At 38.2% G+C, this 16,218-nt stretch overlaps 1 pseudogene; it reads left to right on the plus strand.

The window, feature by feature from the left end:
* Nucleotides 1-1,889: 1,889 nt before the first annotated feature.
* On the plus strand, nt 1,890-2,585 carry LOC119530821 (annotated as a pseudogene).
* Nucleotides 2,586-16,218: the final 13,633 nt, after the last annotated feature.

Below are 16,218 nucleotides of genomic sequence, written 5' to 3' on the forward strand. Positions count from 1 at the left end.
GAGCTCATCAGCTATGAATGTCAATATTACCCCATACAGCAACTGTTAAGCTGAAAAAGAGTTCATACTTCAATTACAGATATGAGTAAAGCAGATCTTTTTAGGGGTAAGGCAAATTCAGCCAAAGGGTAAAGGAAGATATTGACTGTGTTTTGAAAACTTCAACCACTGTGTGAGATGAAGGGATGAGATACTTATTTGGTGCAGGATCTATATTTTCTGCAGCACGCTAAATAATTTAACATATACTTTCAGGTTGTTCAAACATCATAATTACATAAACTATGAATAGGAAGTGGATCTGTTAAGTTTGTACAGGTTAGTGGGAAATCCTGATACATCCCAAAGTAATTTTGACAGAGAATAAAAATATATTTGCAGGGTCTACCTGAGGAACTGGGGAAAAATGTAGAAAGTTTGGACTTACCCACCTTGTTTATTACTGATATTCTCATAATACCTGAGGACTAACAATCCAGTAGAAGGTGCCCTCAATCTTGGGGCTTGCTCTTATGGAGCTTCTTATTGTAAAGGAGAGCATAAGCCTCATTATAATCATGCCTAAGGGTCTCCCCAAGAGAACCTCTTTGTTGCTCACATGTGGCCTCTCTCTCTCTAAGCCTATGAGGCAGGTGAACTCCCTGCCCTCCTTGAGTCCCAGGGATGGAAGTCTCCATGGCAATGTGGGGCATGGCAGATGGGGATGAGCTTTGACCCAGCATTGAGGGACACAGAAAATCTTCTTGAATAAAAGGGGGAAAGAATGGAGCAAAATAAAGTTGCAGTGGCTGAGAAATTTCATATGGATTCCAGAGGTCACTCTGGAAGGCATTCTTATGTGCCTTATAGATATCCCTCTGTAGTATTTAGTGTATTGGAATAGCTAGAAGGAAATACCTGAAACTGTTGAACTGTAACCCAGTAGCCTTGATTCTTAAAGACAATTGCATCACTATGTAAAATACATGGTGTGACTGTGTGATTGTGAAAACTTGGCATACACTCCTTTATCAAGTGTATGGACAAATGGGTAGAAAAAAATGGGGACAAAATATAAAATTAAAATGGGGGGATGGGGGAGATGGAATGTTTTAGGTGTTCTTTTTACTTTAATTTTTATTTCTTTTGGAATAAGGAAAATGTTGAAATATTGATTCTAGTGATGAATGCACAACTATGTAATGGTACTGTGAATAATTGATTATACACTGTGGATGATTGTAGGGTATGTGACTATATCTCAGTAAAACTATTTTTAACAAAAGAATAGCTATTTCAAATCAATAACATTTTACATCTTAAGGAAATACGAAAAAAAAAAAAAAAGAGCAGATTAAACCCAAAGCAGGTAGAAGGAAGGAAATAAAAATTAGAGCAGAAATAAGTTAGAGAACAGAAACCAATTAGTAGTTGGCTCCTTGAAAAGATCAACAAAATTGAAATACCTATATATTACACTAAAATTAGTAATGAAAATAATGACATTACTATCAACCCTACAAAATAAATATGTTGGAATACTATGGCTCCTTCCCTCTCCCCCCACCCCCATTACCTCCTCTCCCAATTCTCCATCCCTTCCCCACTTGTCTCATCATGGCCTGACCTATTTCAGCCTAAAAACCTCCACAAAGCTATAGATGCCACACCCTGCCTATTTGCTGCCAGCCTCCAGCATGGGATCCACCCACTGTTCCCAAGCTGCCTGCACTGTTGGCTTCCCACTTGCCAGGGTGGTTTTTTGAGCCTTCTGCTCTGTGCCACTCTCTACAACCTCTACAGCCACTCAGGTTCCATGTTTCCCTTCCTGGAAGGAAGGGCTGCCTGGGGGCCTGGTCATGCTGGGTCACAGGGGCCCTGGAGCAAGTGGTGTCAGGGTCATTGGGTTGATGTGGACACAGTATCTTCTGGGGCTGTGCTTGTCCATGGCCTTCACCATCAAGCTCTGGACTTTCTTCATTTACCTTTTGTGGAGGCAGATCTGCACAGTAATTCAGTACCAAACTCATTGATATGATATCCTTCTTTTATCTCCTGTGTCCCAGCATCAGCTGGGCCAAGTGAAGAGAAAGATCTGAGTACTGGATCTGGATGAAACACTTATCCACTCCCACCATGATGGGGTGGAGGACAGGTTTTGCCTGAAACATCTGACTTCATCCTCAAGGTGGTAATAGACAAGCATTCTGTCCAGTTTATTACACATGAGCATCCATGTGGATTTCTTCTTAGAAGTGGTAACCCAATGGTATGAGATGGTGATATTCACAGAAAGCATGGCAGACAAACTGGACAATAGCAGAAGGATCCTTAAGAGGAGATACTATGGACAACACTACATGTTGGAGTTGGGCAGTTACATCAAGGACCTCTCTCTGGTCCACAGTGACCTCTCCAGCACTGTGATCCTGGATAACTCCCCAGGGGCTTACAGAGCCATCCAGACAACACCATCCCCATCAAGTCCTGGTTCAGTGACCCCAGTGAACCAGCCCTTCTCAACCTGCTCCCAGTGATAGATGACCTCAGGTTCACAACTTACATGTTCTGTGTTGAGACAAAACCTTCACTATCACAAGCTCTAGTAAGAGCTACTCCCCCTCCACCTGAATTGGGGTGAGAGGGGAAAGGAGGGTGAGCCCTTGGATGCTATCTAATTCCCTATCCATGGTGAGGACTGCATGGGCAGGGTCTGTCCCTCCTATCCCTCTCTACCCTAGGAGACCTACAAGCAGAGTACAGATGGATGCCTAGACCACTGAAGCAGCCTTCCTAACTTGATGCTGACACTCCCTGGAAACTCCAGACTGGGAGAAAGCCAAGGCTTAGGAGAGCCAAAAGAAACTGTGTGGAAAGGGAGGACTGCAGAGGTTGGACATGCAGTGATTTCAGAAGCTCAAAGAGAAGCCAAGCCAGCTTTCTTGTGATTTGATTTAAAATAAAAAAAAAAACACTTGTACAAAACTGACCTAATTTTTCAGTCATGGTTCAATGGCTGGACTGTGGGTGGGGGAATGGGATTTTGGGCCACTTGATTCTCCCCAAACATGTCCCCCTTTCTTTCCCACTGTTTTTTCTCTTTTACTAGATGTCCTCAAAACTATAACCAGCTTTCTTTTTTTTATACTTTCTTTTCTTTTAAACCATGCATTATAACTTTGAGACCTGGGAAAAAAGAGAGAATATTATGAAAAATTGTAATCCAGCAGATATGATATCTTAAACAATATGGACTAATTCCTAGAAGCACACCATGCCTTTTCATAATATTTACTCAAAAAAAATCACTGCTCTAGAAAAAATTGCAGTGCATATTTCTAAAAAACAGGCATTTTAGGTAATAGCGGACTATATTTTTTATGTTACTCATGATTTGTTACCTTTTGTCTTGGTCATTATGCAACATTCTTGAGGGAAGTCATGATCACTTTGTGGCAGAGTTGTGCCAGTGAGGGAACTACACTCACAAATAAAATAATCAGTCATCTGCCCTGTGGTGTTAAAGTTTGGTTTAGAAGACATTAGTTAAAGTGTCACAAGGTTAACTTGTATACATAACTGGAATTCATCAAAATTACATTTTTGTGGAACAAAAGACATTATCAAGAAAGTGAAAAAATCTGCAGAATGGGAAAAATAGTTGCAAATCCTATATATGTAAGGGTTCAATATCCAGAGTGTATGAAGAATAGCTACAAATAGATGACAACAAAAATAAAACCAAAAAAATTGATGAGCAAAAACATGAATCTACATTTCTCTAAAGAAGTTTTATGAATGGCCAATAAGAACATGAAAAGACCTTCAACATCTTTAATCATCAGGGAAATGCAAATTAAAACCACAATGAGATACCATTCCACACCCATTTTGACTATCATATTAAAAACTGAAAATAACTAATGTCAGTGAAGAAGTGGAGAAACTGGAACAATTGTACATTGTTGGTGGAAATGTAAAATAAGACAGCAGAAGTGGAATACCACTTGGCAATTTCTCAAAAAACATACAACAGGCAGTTCCACTCCTAGATATATAAACAAAAGATATGAAAACAGGGACTCAAACATATCATACACCAATGTGCATAGCAGCTATATGTACAATATCCAAAAGATAGACACAAGCCAAGTGTCCATCAACACATGAATGGACAAATAAAATGCAGAAGAGAGGAGACGGCAGATTAAGAGAGATAGAGCAAAAAAATTCTCTGTCAAAAATATGAGATAAAAGACAGAAAGTGCCCAAGAATACCAGTTCCAGCAATGCAACAGCTGAAAAAAGCCTTAATATTAAATCCTCAGGGACTGTGCACTTGGTGAAACCAAGAGTCTGTATTCTGAAATGAGTGAGTGAGCCTGCTGGAGAACCAGCAGAATAACACCACAGTTGGGAGAAACTCGGGTTTGGCATTTGGACAAGGATTAGTTTAAAAACCCAAAATGGGTATCAATGTGGCAGTGAGAGCCACATAGTCCAGCAGGGTGGGAAGTGCTTCCGACAACCTGTTCACATGCCTCAGTATCTGGCATGGATGATAGCCTTTTGGACACCCATGGCTAATTGTCCCAGAGCTGGGAAGACAGAGGTCTCCAAAAGGGGGAAATTACCATGCCCCATACAGCCATTTTTTTCAGCAGGGTGGTAACACCCCTGAAGGACCCCATGGCCCAGAGCTTCACACAGGGTCTGTGCTCACCTGTGACATAACAGTCTTCCCTCAGCAGAGGCCCTAGGAGGGCATGGCTTGGAAGACAGAACCACATCAAAGTCCCAGGGACCATACACCAATACCAGGGAGTTGTGGGTCTGTGGCAGAGACAAATTGTGATGAGACTGAACAGAATGTTTGGACTTCTGCAAGAATTTTAACTCTCCAGGAAAAACTGGGTGATTTGACTATTAAAGTTGCCTCCCTACATAACTGCTCAGACATCCCCCCACATTCAGTGTGGGCAGGACCAATTACACATGAAATTTGGTGCACCAATTGGAATCCCACAAGATTCAGACCCCCACTCACCACATAGGCAAATTTGGGGAGAACTGGCTTGAGGCAAATAGGTGGCTCATGGATGCCACCTGCTGATTAGTCAGCAAAAGTGCACACCACCAATATGTAGCTCTGTCTAATTAGAAACATTTGTTCAAATAAGCCTGTATATCCTAAAAGAACATTATCAAGATAAGCAAATGCCAAGGGGCAAAAAACAACAGAAAATTTTAAAGCATATGAAGAAACCAGAAGTTGTGGGTAACCCAAGTGCAAACACCCAAATCAAAAGATCAGAGGAGTCACACTACTTGCAGCAATTAATCAAATAACTAATGTCAAACAACAAGATCATGGCAGTGAATATAAAGGACATGAAGAAGACTCCAGAAGAGCATAAAGAAGAATTTGCAAGAGTAAATAAAAAAAAATAGATGATCTTATGGTAATAAAGACACTGTCAATCAAATTAAAAAGATTCTGGATACTCACAGTACTAGATTAGAGGAAGATGAGCAGTGAATCAGTGAGCTCAAAGAGGACAGAATGGAAAGTGAAAGAGTAAAGGAAAGAATGGGGAAATATTTGGAAAACTCAAAATGGATTTCAGTGATATGATGCACCACATAAGTGTATAAATATAAGAATCATTGGTGTTCCAGAAAGGGAAGAGAAGGGTAAAGGTCTAGGAAGAGTATTCAAAGAAATTGCTGGGGAAAATTCCCAAACCTTCTAAACAACATAAATACACAAATCATAGATGTCCAACAAACTCCAAACAGAATAAACCCAAATAAACCCACTCTGAGATATATTCCAAGCAGATTGGCAAAGGCTGAAGAGAAGGATCAAGTTCTGAAAGCAGCAAGAGAGAAGCAATTCATCACTTATGAGGGAAACAGCATAAGACTAAGCGGTGACTACTCAGTAGCAAACAGGAGGTGAGAAGGCAGTGGTATGACATATTTAAAATTCTGAAAGAGAAAAACTGCCAACCAAGAATTCTTTATCTAGCAAAGATCTCACTCAAATTTGAGGGAGAGCTTAAATTTTTCATAGACAAACAAATGCTGAGAGAATTTGTTAAAAAGAGACCTGTTCTACTTGAGATACTAAAGGGAGACCTACTGACAGAGAAACAAAGAAAGGAGACAGAGGTATGGAGAAAGGTTCAGAATTAAAGAGATTCAGTAAGGGTACACTGAAGGACAAAAGAGAGAGAGGGGGAAAATATATCTGACAAACATAAAACAAAGTATAGGATGGCTGATTCAAGAAATGTCTTCACAGTAATAACATTGAATGTAAATGGATTAAACTTCCCAATTAAAAGATATAAATAGGCAGAATGGATTAAAAAATATGAACTCTCAATATGTTGCTTACAAGAGACTCATCTTAGACACAGGGACACAAAGACATTGAAAGTGAAAGGATGGAAAAAATGTTTCCTTCAAGCTACAGCCCAAAGAAAGATAAAACAGACTTTAGGAGAAGGATCTAAGATGGTGGCATAGAGAGGAGTGGAAGCCAAGTAGTCCCCCTGGAACAACTGAAAAAAAAAAAAAGAAGAAACAGCTACTAAATAAGCTGGAATAACTGCAGGGGGAAAAACATGACAGTCCACTCGCCATACACCAACCTGAATTGGGAGGAATGCCTGAGACCACAGCATAAAATCTGTAAGTAAAAACTGTGGATCTGGACCTTTGGAAGATGGCAGTTAGGAAAGACAGGGCAAAAAAAGCACCTCCATGAAAAATAATAGATTAAAGCCAGAAAGTCATCCAGAACACCAGTTCCAGAGATGTACCAGCTGGACAATGTCTGCTAAATCCACAGGGACTGTGCACTTGGTGAAACTGGGAATCTGCATTCTGAAGTGAGTAAGCCTGCAGAATATCTGGCAGCCACACTGTGGTGAAGGGAAACCATGGGTTGGCATTTAGAGTCAGACTAGTTCTTTTGAAAAACCCAAAAGTGGCTGTAGATATGGCAGTGAGAACTGCCTGCAGGGAAGTGTGGCAGGAATGGTGTCTCCACAACCTGTGAGTACACCTCAGTATCTGGCATGGATGATAGCCTTTCACATACCCACTGCTAACTGTCTTGGAGTGAGTTAGGTACAGGTTAGCCAAAAGGGGGAAAAAAACACACCCGTTATAGCCATCTTCCTGGTGGGCTGGGAACACTCCTGCCCAGCACTGCCACCTCAGCCCAGAAGATGCACCAAAAAACCCTGTGTGATAGGAAGTGTTTCCAGCAATGCACGCATGTGCTACAATAACTGGCATGGACAATACCCTTTTGCACACCCACAGCTAATTGTCCTGGAGCTAGGAAGGCAGAGCAGTGCGAAAAGGAGGAAATTAACATGCTTCATTCAGCCATCCTTTCAGCAGGCTGGGAATGCCCCTAAATGGCCTTGTGGCCAGAATTTCCATTGAAGGTCAGTGTGCACTTGTGATGTAGCACAGCCTTCCCTCAGCAGAGGCCCTAGAAGGGCATGGCTTGGAAGAGTGATCCACTCAGAAATTCCAGGGGCATACACCAATAATAAGGACTTGTGGGTCAGCAACAGAGACAATCTGTGGTGAGACTGAACTGAAAGTTTAGACCTTTGGAACAGCCTTAAATCTCCAGGAACACCTGGGAGGTTTGTTAAAGCTGCTTTTGCTTCCTAACTGCTCAGACACACACCCCACTTTCAGGGCAGACAGCACCAACTACACACACAAAACTTGTGCACCAATTGAACCCCACAAGAATCAGAACCCCACACACCAGAAAGACAATTTGGGGAGAACTGGCTTGAGGGGAATAGGTGGCTCAGAGATGCCACCTGCTGATTAGTGAAAATGTATGCCACCAAGCTGTAGATCTGACAAATTAGAGAGAAGTCTTTGAATTGGCAAACATATCCTAAAAGAACCCTATCAAGTTAAGCAAGTGCCAAGAGGCTAAAAACAACAGAAAATTTTAAAGCATATGAAAAAAACAGATGATATGGATAACTCAAACCCAAACAGTGAAATCAATAGATCAGAGGAAATGCAGTACTTGGAGCAATTAATCAAAGAACTAAAAACAAACAATGAGACCATGGCACAGGATATAAAGGACATGAAGAAGAACATGGCACAGGATATAAAAGACATGAAGAAGAGCCTAGAAGAGCATAAAGAAGAAATTGCAAGAGTAAATAAAAAAATGATCTTATGGATATAAAAGAAACTGTTGATCAAATTAAAAAATTCTGGATACTCATAGTACAGGACTAGAGGAAGCTGAACAATCAATCAGCAACCTGGAGTATGACAAAATGGAAAATGAAAGAACAAAAGAAAGAATGAGGAAACAAATAAAAAATTCAAAATGGACCTCAGGGATATGATAGATAAAATAAAATGTCCAAATATAAGACTCATCGGTATCCCAGAAGGGGAAGAGAAGGGTAAAGGTCTACAAAGAGTTTTCAAAGAAATTGTTGGGGAAAATTTCCCAAACCTTCTACACAAAATAAATACACAAAGCATAAATGCCCAGCAAACTCCAAATAGAATAAATCCAAATAAACCCCCTCCAAGACATATTGTGATCAGACTGTCAAATACTGAAGAGAAGGACCAAGTTCTGAAAGCAACAAGAGAAAAGCAATTCACCACATACAAAGGAAAAAAACATAAGACTAAATAGTGACTACTGTGCAGCCACCATGGAGGTAAGAAGGCAGTGGCAAGCCATATTTAAAATTCTGAGAGAGAAAAATTTCCAACCAAGATGTTTTGTCCAGCAAAGCTCTCCTTCAAATTTGAGGGAGAGCTTAAATTTTTCACAAACAAATGCTGAGAGATTTTGCTAATAAAACTCTTGCTCTACTTGAGATACTAAAGGAAGACTTACTGATAGAGAAACAAAGAAAGGAGAGAGAGAGATGGAGAAAGATTCTGTAATATTAGATGAAGATGCATTTTTTAAGCCATATGGAGACCACTGAATGTAACTTTAGCTTTACTAAATCATAGTCATCATAAGACAAAACCCTATATTACATTATTTTTATTCCATATTTCATAGAGGAATAAACAGATATTGCAGAATGGTGACATTATAAAGGAGAAAACATACTTTGTATCACATCCTATTCCATGCTACCATTTTTTTCACTCTATATCAAATGGATAACTCAGGTTTATGGTATGGCATTCTTTCTGAAACACTAGAAGTCAGAAGATGAAGATACTTGCCTCACTTTTCTGACTTGCTGAGTTTAAATGTGGTCATCTCACTTAACTTGTAAGATGACTCAGTTTCCTAATTGATAAAACAGGAATTAGACTAAGAATAATTAAAAACTATTAAATTTAAGTCTGAAAATATAGACTTCTTTTGCAAATCCAAAGAAATATTCTTATACTTTTTGAGACCATTGAGAAATGTGCATTCTCAATTATGTTTTATTTGTTGGTGTAGATTAGATGCTGTTATCTGGAGATAGGCATGGGATATATAGAGCAAAGCCAGAGAGAGAGCAGTGTTGGTGAAAATGTCTATTTATATATGGAGGGACATCTGTTATGATAGTCATCGAATCACTAAATTTAAGTAGCAATTAACTTCTATTTCATACACTGAAACAAAAGAACATTAATTGTGGACCCAAGATTTGCTATTTATTGCATAGTTAATGGAAAATACTGAACAATTTTTGCTTCTGAATTCAGATAGAGGGTTTGGCAAAAAGAAGTCTATTTACTCTCTGATCGCTAGGCTTGTATAGTTTACGGTGAGAATTCCTATAAACAAAAGAAAATTATCTCAGTGCATTTATTTCATTGGTTCAGATAAAAATAATTTGAATGGCAAGGGTTATGTGTAGGCAAGTTTGTAAATATACAAAGGAAGAAGAAGGGAAAGTATTGATCTGTATTTGGATTTGTTCTGCAACATATATATAGTGCAACAATATCCTCATCTGTAAAATTTTTAACATGGTCACTATTTTGTGATATCAAATAAGATGACTATAAATATCTGAAAATTATATACTATTCTGAAATTTTAATAAAATAACAGAGGGGCATTTAAGGAAAAAATATACCTATTGCAAACTAATTACAGTTAGTAGTATTTTAATGTTCTTTCATCAACAGTAACAAATGTACTATACAAATACTATGAGTCAACAATGGGAGGGGTAGTTAGGGGTATGGGAGGATTTGAGTTCCCTTTTTTTTCTGTCTGTATTTTTCTGGAGTAATGAAAATGTTCTAAAAATTGAAAAACAAATTACTTGTGGTGATGGATGCACAGCTGTGTGATGGTACCAGGGGCAATTGATTGATTGTACACTTTGGATCTTTGGATAATTCTATGATATGTGAACAATCTCAATAAATAAAAAATTTTAAAATTAAAAAAAAAAGACTTTAACGGCAAGGATGTTATGAGAAACAAAGAAGGCCACTACAGACTAATAAAAGGGACAGTCAAACAAGAAGAAATAACAATCATAAATGTTTATGCACCAAATCAAGTTGCCCTAAAATACATGAGACAAACACTGGCAAAATTAAAGGAAGCAATAGATGTTTTCACAAAAATTGTGGGAGAATTCGAAGACCACAATGAGATACCATCTCACTCCAAATAGAATGGCTAGCATTAAACAAGCAAGTAAGTACAAATGCTGGGAAGGATGTGGAGAAATTGGAACTGTTATTCATTGTGGGTGGGACTGTATAATGTTTCAGCCATTCTGGAAGACATTCTGGTGATTCCTTAGAAAACTAGATATAGAGCTACCCTTTGATCCAGCAATCACACTTCCCAGTATATACCTGGAAGATTTGAAACCGGTGACCTGAACAGATATCTGCATGCCAATGTTCATAGTAGTAATCTTTACAATTGTCAAGAGTTGGAAACAACCCAAATGTCCTTCAACAGATGAGTGGATAAATAAAATGTGGCATATACACATGATGGAATACTATGCTGCAGTAAGAAGGAGTGATGCCATGAAACATATGACAAAATGGATGAACCTAGAAGACATAATGCTGAGTGAAATAATCCAGGTACAAAATGTCCACTAACATGAACATTGAAAAATGTAAAATAAATGGTTTATAATGTAGCATGTAAGGGTCCTCATGAAAGATAGCAATTAGTGAAGGGGAATGATAATCTAAGGACAGATAAGTTTTCATGGGTAAATTTAACATTCTGGAAATGCTCAGGAATGACTATGGTTTGTTAATTTCTGGTGGGTATGATAGGAACAAGTTCACAGAAATGTAATTATCTTAGGTTATATGTTTTTCTTATTCCTTTCCTGGGTTATAGTCTGTATATTTTCTTGGGGAAGAGTAAGAACATGTTGAAAGTAATGTAGATATTTTAGGTAATTTGGTTTTTCTCATCCTTTCTTTTGGTTTTGTTTGACATGGTTCTTATTGTCTGTTTAATTTTTTGTTAAATTTAATTAAAAAACAATGGAAAAAATGTGGTACATAGATCAACACAGTGGCATAAAGAGTTGCTAAAAACTTCTCCCCAGATGTTCAGCCAAAAAGAGGGATAACCATGACTTGTTTGGAATCCTGTAGGAGGTCCAGGGGAAGAACCCTACAGATGTCAAATTAAAGAAGAGAGACATCAGAAGTGAAAATGTCTGCATATAGATTGTAGTGTTGAGTGCATAACCATGTGATTATACCAGGAAACATGGATTGTTTAATTAGAATTGAATATTTTAAAAATAAAGAAGGGATACAAGTGCTGGAGAAAATCTGGAGACAGGGATGTTCCTAATCACTGCTGGTAGGGAAGTAGAATAGTGCAGCCCATCTGGTGGGCAGAGTGGTGGTTCCATGGGAAGCTAAATATAAGGTTACTGTATGGTCCTGCAACTGCACTATCTGGTATATACTTGGAAGAACTGAGAGGGTGGACACAAATTTAAATTTGAACACTGTTTATGGCAGCAATATATATGATTTGCAATGCATGGGAGGGCTAATGGTATATCAGCAAATGAACAGAAGGGTGAACTATGGTGTATACATACAATGGACTTTGAGTGGCTGCAAGAAGAAATGAAGTTGTGAGGTATGCAACTAGGTAAGTGGACCTTGAGGCCAGTATATTGCATGATATAAGCCAAAAATGAAAAGACAGACATTAGAATACCTCACTAACATGGACTACATATAATGTGCAAACTCTGATAATTGAATCTGACAGCATGGGTTATCAGGGGAAGGCTTATTGTAAGAGCTCCTAGACTGTAAGCTCTTACAGCAATTACCTTTGTACCTGAGTTATAATGGTTATTTCAAAATTCTGAGATGCTGAGCTCTTACATAGAATCTGGTTGTTCCCTGGAACTTCAGGTATCTGTGTGACAACTCAGACTCAGAGCTAGAGTCTGGTAGCTATGAATGTCAACATTAGCCCATAAAGCAAATGTTAATGAAGCTGCAAATGAGGTCAGAATTCAATTGGAAATATGAACAAAATGGCCTTTGTTCAGACTAAGGTAAATCAGACTAAGGGTAAAGGATGATACTGACTGCACTTCAAAACTACAACTTCTGTGTGAAACCAAAAGAGAGATGTTTATTTTGTGGAAAATCTTTATTTCCTGTAGCATGATATACTTTAACTTGTAGGGTCAGTTTATACAAACACTATAATTACATGGAACCTTAAAGAGGGAGTGAGATCTGTTTTGTACAGGTTAATGTGAACCCCTGATATATCCCAGAGTAATTTGGGGTAAAGGATTAAAATTTTATTTGAAAAGTCCCCTTGAGGGACTGAGGAAAAAATTTGGAAATATTAAATTTTCCCACCTGTGGAATGCCTATAGTCTTAGAAACATTGGGGACTAACAATATACTAGACTGAGCACTTGATCTTGGTGTTTGCCCTTATGAACCCTGTGACTTCAAAGGACAGGCTAAGCCTACTTATAATTGTGCCTAAGAGTCACCCCAAAAAAAAACCTCTTTGTTGCTAAGATGTAGCCTCTCTAAGCCAACTAGGCAGGTGGACTTTCTTCCTGTCCCCCTACATGAAACATGACTCCCAGGGTTGTAAAGCTCCCTGGCAACATGGACATGACTCCTGAGGATGATTCTGTACCCAGCATCATGTGATTGAGAAAGCCTTCTCTACCAAAAGGGGGAAGAGAGGATAAAAAAGTAAAGTTTCAGGGGTGGAGAGAATTCAAATGTGTCAAGAGTCATTTTGGAGGTTATCCTTATGCATTATATAATATCCCTTTTTAGTTTTAGTTATTAGAATACCTAGAAGGAAATACTTGAGGCTGTTGAACAGCAACCAGTAGCCTTGATTCTTGAAGAGAAGTGTAATAAATATATAGCTATACAATATGGCTACGTGACTGTGAAATCCTTGTAGCTCACATTCCCTTTATTCAGGGTATGGAGAGATGAGCATAAAAATGGGGAAAAAAGTTAACAATAATAAAGAGGGGTAGGAGATGGGTTTGTCTGGAGTGTACTTTCTAACTTATTTTTATTACTTTTCTGGAAGTAATGAAAATGTTCAAAATTGTGGTGATGAATGCACAACTATATTATGGTACTGTGAACTACTAATATTATACTTTGGATGACTATGGTACATGACTATATCTCAATACAGTTACAAGAAAAAAATAAGAGGCTCTTCTGCTCTGCACAGCCAGACTCAGCTGCAGTCCAACAGATAAATCAGCTCTACCCAGTTAGTCTCAGTTGTGCTCCAAGAGGTAATTCAGCCCCACCTTGTCAGACACAGCCTCACATTCTGAGGACAATTAACTCACAAAACAGCACAATATACCAGGCAGACTCAAAAGAGCAAGGGAATTTTAGGACTTTTCACAGCCTCTCCAGACTTTATCCTGTCCCAGCAGAGCTGGTCTACAGCCCCTGCATGGGAAACTAGCACTGTTTATATTGAGAAATAGGCATGACACAACAATTAAAGCAGTGCTCTAAAATAAACCCAGGGCTTGCTAGCCAATGAAAAATGGTACACCACTGGGAGCCAGCAGTCTTGTTTTACACACACAGAGAGAATGGACTGTGGTGCCCAGTGCCTGTACAAAAGGCAGGTTGCTGTGGGCACCTGGTTATACAGCAAGACGGGGTGCTGAGTTAAACTCACAACTGGCTGGCAAGAGAGACATATAGGCAGGGCAAGAACCAGAAGAAAAAGAGCTAAAAATTTCTGATCACTTCAACAGAAGCTATGTTATAGATCTAGAATAAGTTGAACACCGAAGACTATATAGAGAATAAAGCCAACCAACAAGAAAACACATAGTAAAAAGTGAAAACAACCTCTAGAATAAGCTAATCAAGAAAACTAGATGCCTAGACACCAACAAAAAATTATGAGTCACACTAGGAAAACAAAGATATGGCTCAGTCAAATGAGCAAACTAACACTTCAACTGAGATACAGGAATTGAAACAACTAATTAAAGATATTCAAACATGCTAAATCACTTCAAAAATCAATGAGTTGAGGGAATATGTAGCAAAAGGATGAAGGATATAAAGAAGATATTGGGAGAATTTAAGGAAGAACTTGAAAGTTTGAAAAGACAAATGGAAGAACTTATGGGAATGAAAAGCACAACAGAAGAGATGAAAAACACAACAGAGACTTACAAAAGCAGATTTTAAGAGGAAGAAGAAAGATTAATGAACCAGAAGACAGGTGTCTGAAACCCAACACATAAATAAAAGATAGGAAAAGAATGGAAATATATGAGCAGAGTCTCAGGGAACTGAAAGACAGCATGAAGCACACAAATATTCATGCCATGGGTGCCCAGAAGGAGAAGAAGAAGAGAAAAGGGGCAGAAAGTATAATGGAGGATATAATCACTGAGAACTTCCCATATGTAATGAAAAACATAAAATTATAGATCCAAGAAGCACAGCATGCCACAAACAGAATAGACCAGAACATACTCCAAGGCATTTACTAATCAGATTGTCAAATGTGAAAAACAAGGAGGAAAATTCTGAAAGCAGCAAGAGAAAAAAGATCCATCACACAGAACTCAAATCTGATAAGATTATGTGTGGATTTCTCAGCAGAGATGAGAAGGTGGTGGTGTGACATATTTAAGATACTGAAAGAGCAAAACTGTCCTTCAAAAATGAGGGAGAACTTTAAGAATTTTCAGACAAACTGAGAGAGAGTTGGTGAACAACAGACATGCCTTACAAGTAATACCAAATGGATTGCTACAGTTTGATGGGAAAAGACAAGAGAGGTACAGAGAAGAGTATAGAAATGAAGACTATCATGATGGATAAAAGGAAAGAAAGGAAAAAAAAGATATTATGTATCAATCCAAAAGACAAATGGTAAAATATTTACTGCCATTATTGTAATAACATGAAATGTTAATGGATTAAAGCCCATAATAAAAAGACAGGCTGGCAGAATAGATTAAAAAATAGAACACACCCATCTATTTGCTGTCTACAAGAGACTCACTTTAGACACAAGGAAAATATAGGGTGAAAATGAAAGGTTTGTAAAAGATATTTCATACAAACAGCAACCAGAAACAAATGGTGGAAGCTACACTAATAGCCAAATTAGACTGCAAATGTAAACCAATTAAAAGAGACAGAGAAGGACCCAAAATATTAATAAAAGGCACAATTCTCCTAGAAGACATAACAATCACAAATATTTATGCACCAAGCCAGAGCACTCCAAAATACATGAGACACACAGAAAACACAGAAGAGGTGAGGATATATCTACAATAATAGTTGGAAACTTCAATACACCCCTCTCACCAATGGCTAGGACATTTAGACAGAGGATCAATAAGGAAAAAAGAGTTACTGAATAGTATGATTAATGAACTAGACTTAAAATGTATATCAACAGGATATACATTTTTCTCAAGTGCACATGGAATATTTTCCAGGATAGACCACAAGTTAGGTCACAAAGCAATTCTCAATATATTTTAAAATATTGATATTATACAACACTTTCTCAGATCATACTGGAATAAAGTTGGAAATCACCAGGTGAAAGGCAGAAAATTCAAAAATATATGGAGGTTGAGCAACACACTCTTAACTAGTGGGTCAAGGAAGAAATTGTAAGAAATTAGTATCTCAAGCAAAATGACAATGAAAACAGAATATATCAAAAATATGGAATGC

The sequence above is a fragment of the Choloepus didactylus genome, chromosome 4, assembly GCF_015220235.1.
Source record: "Choloepus didactylus isolate mChoDid1 chromosome 4, mChoDid1.pri, whole genome shotgun sequence".
NCBI lineage: Eukaryota > Metazoa > Chordata > Mammalia > Pilosa > Megalonychidae > Choloepus > Choloepus didactylus.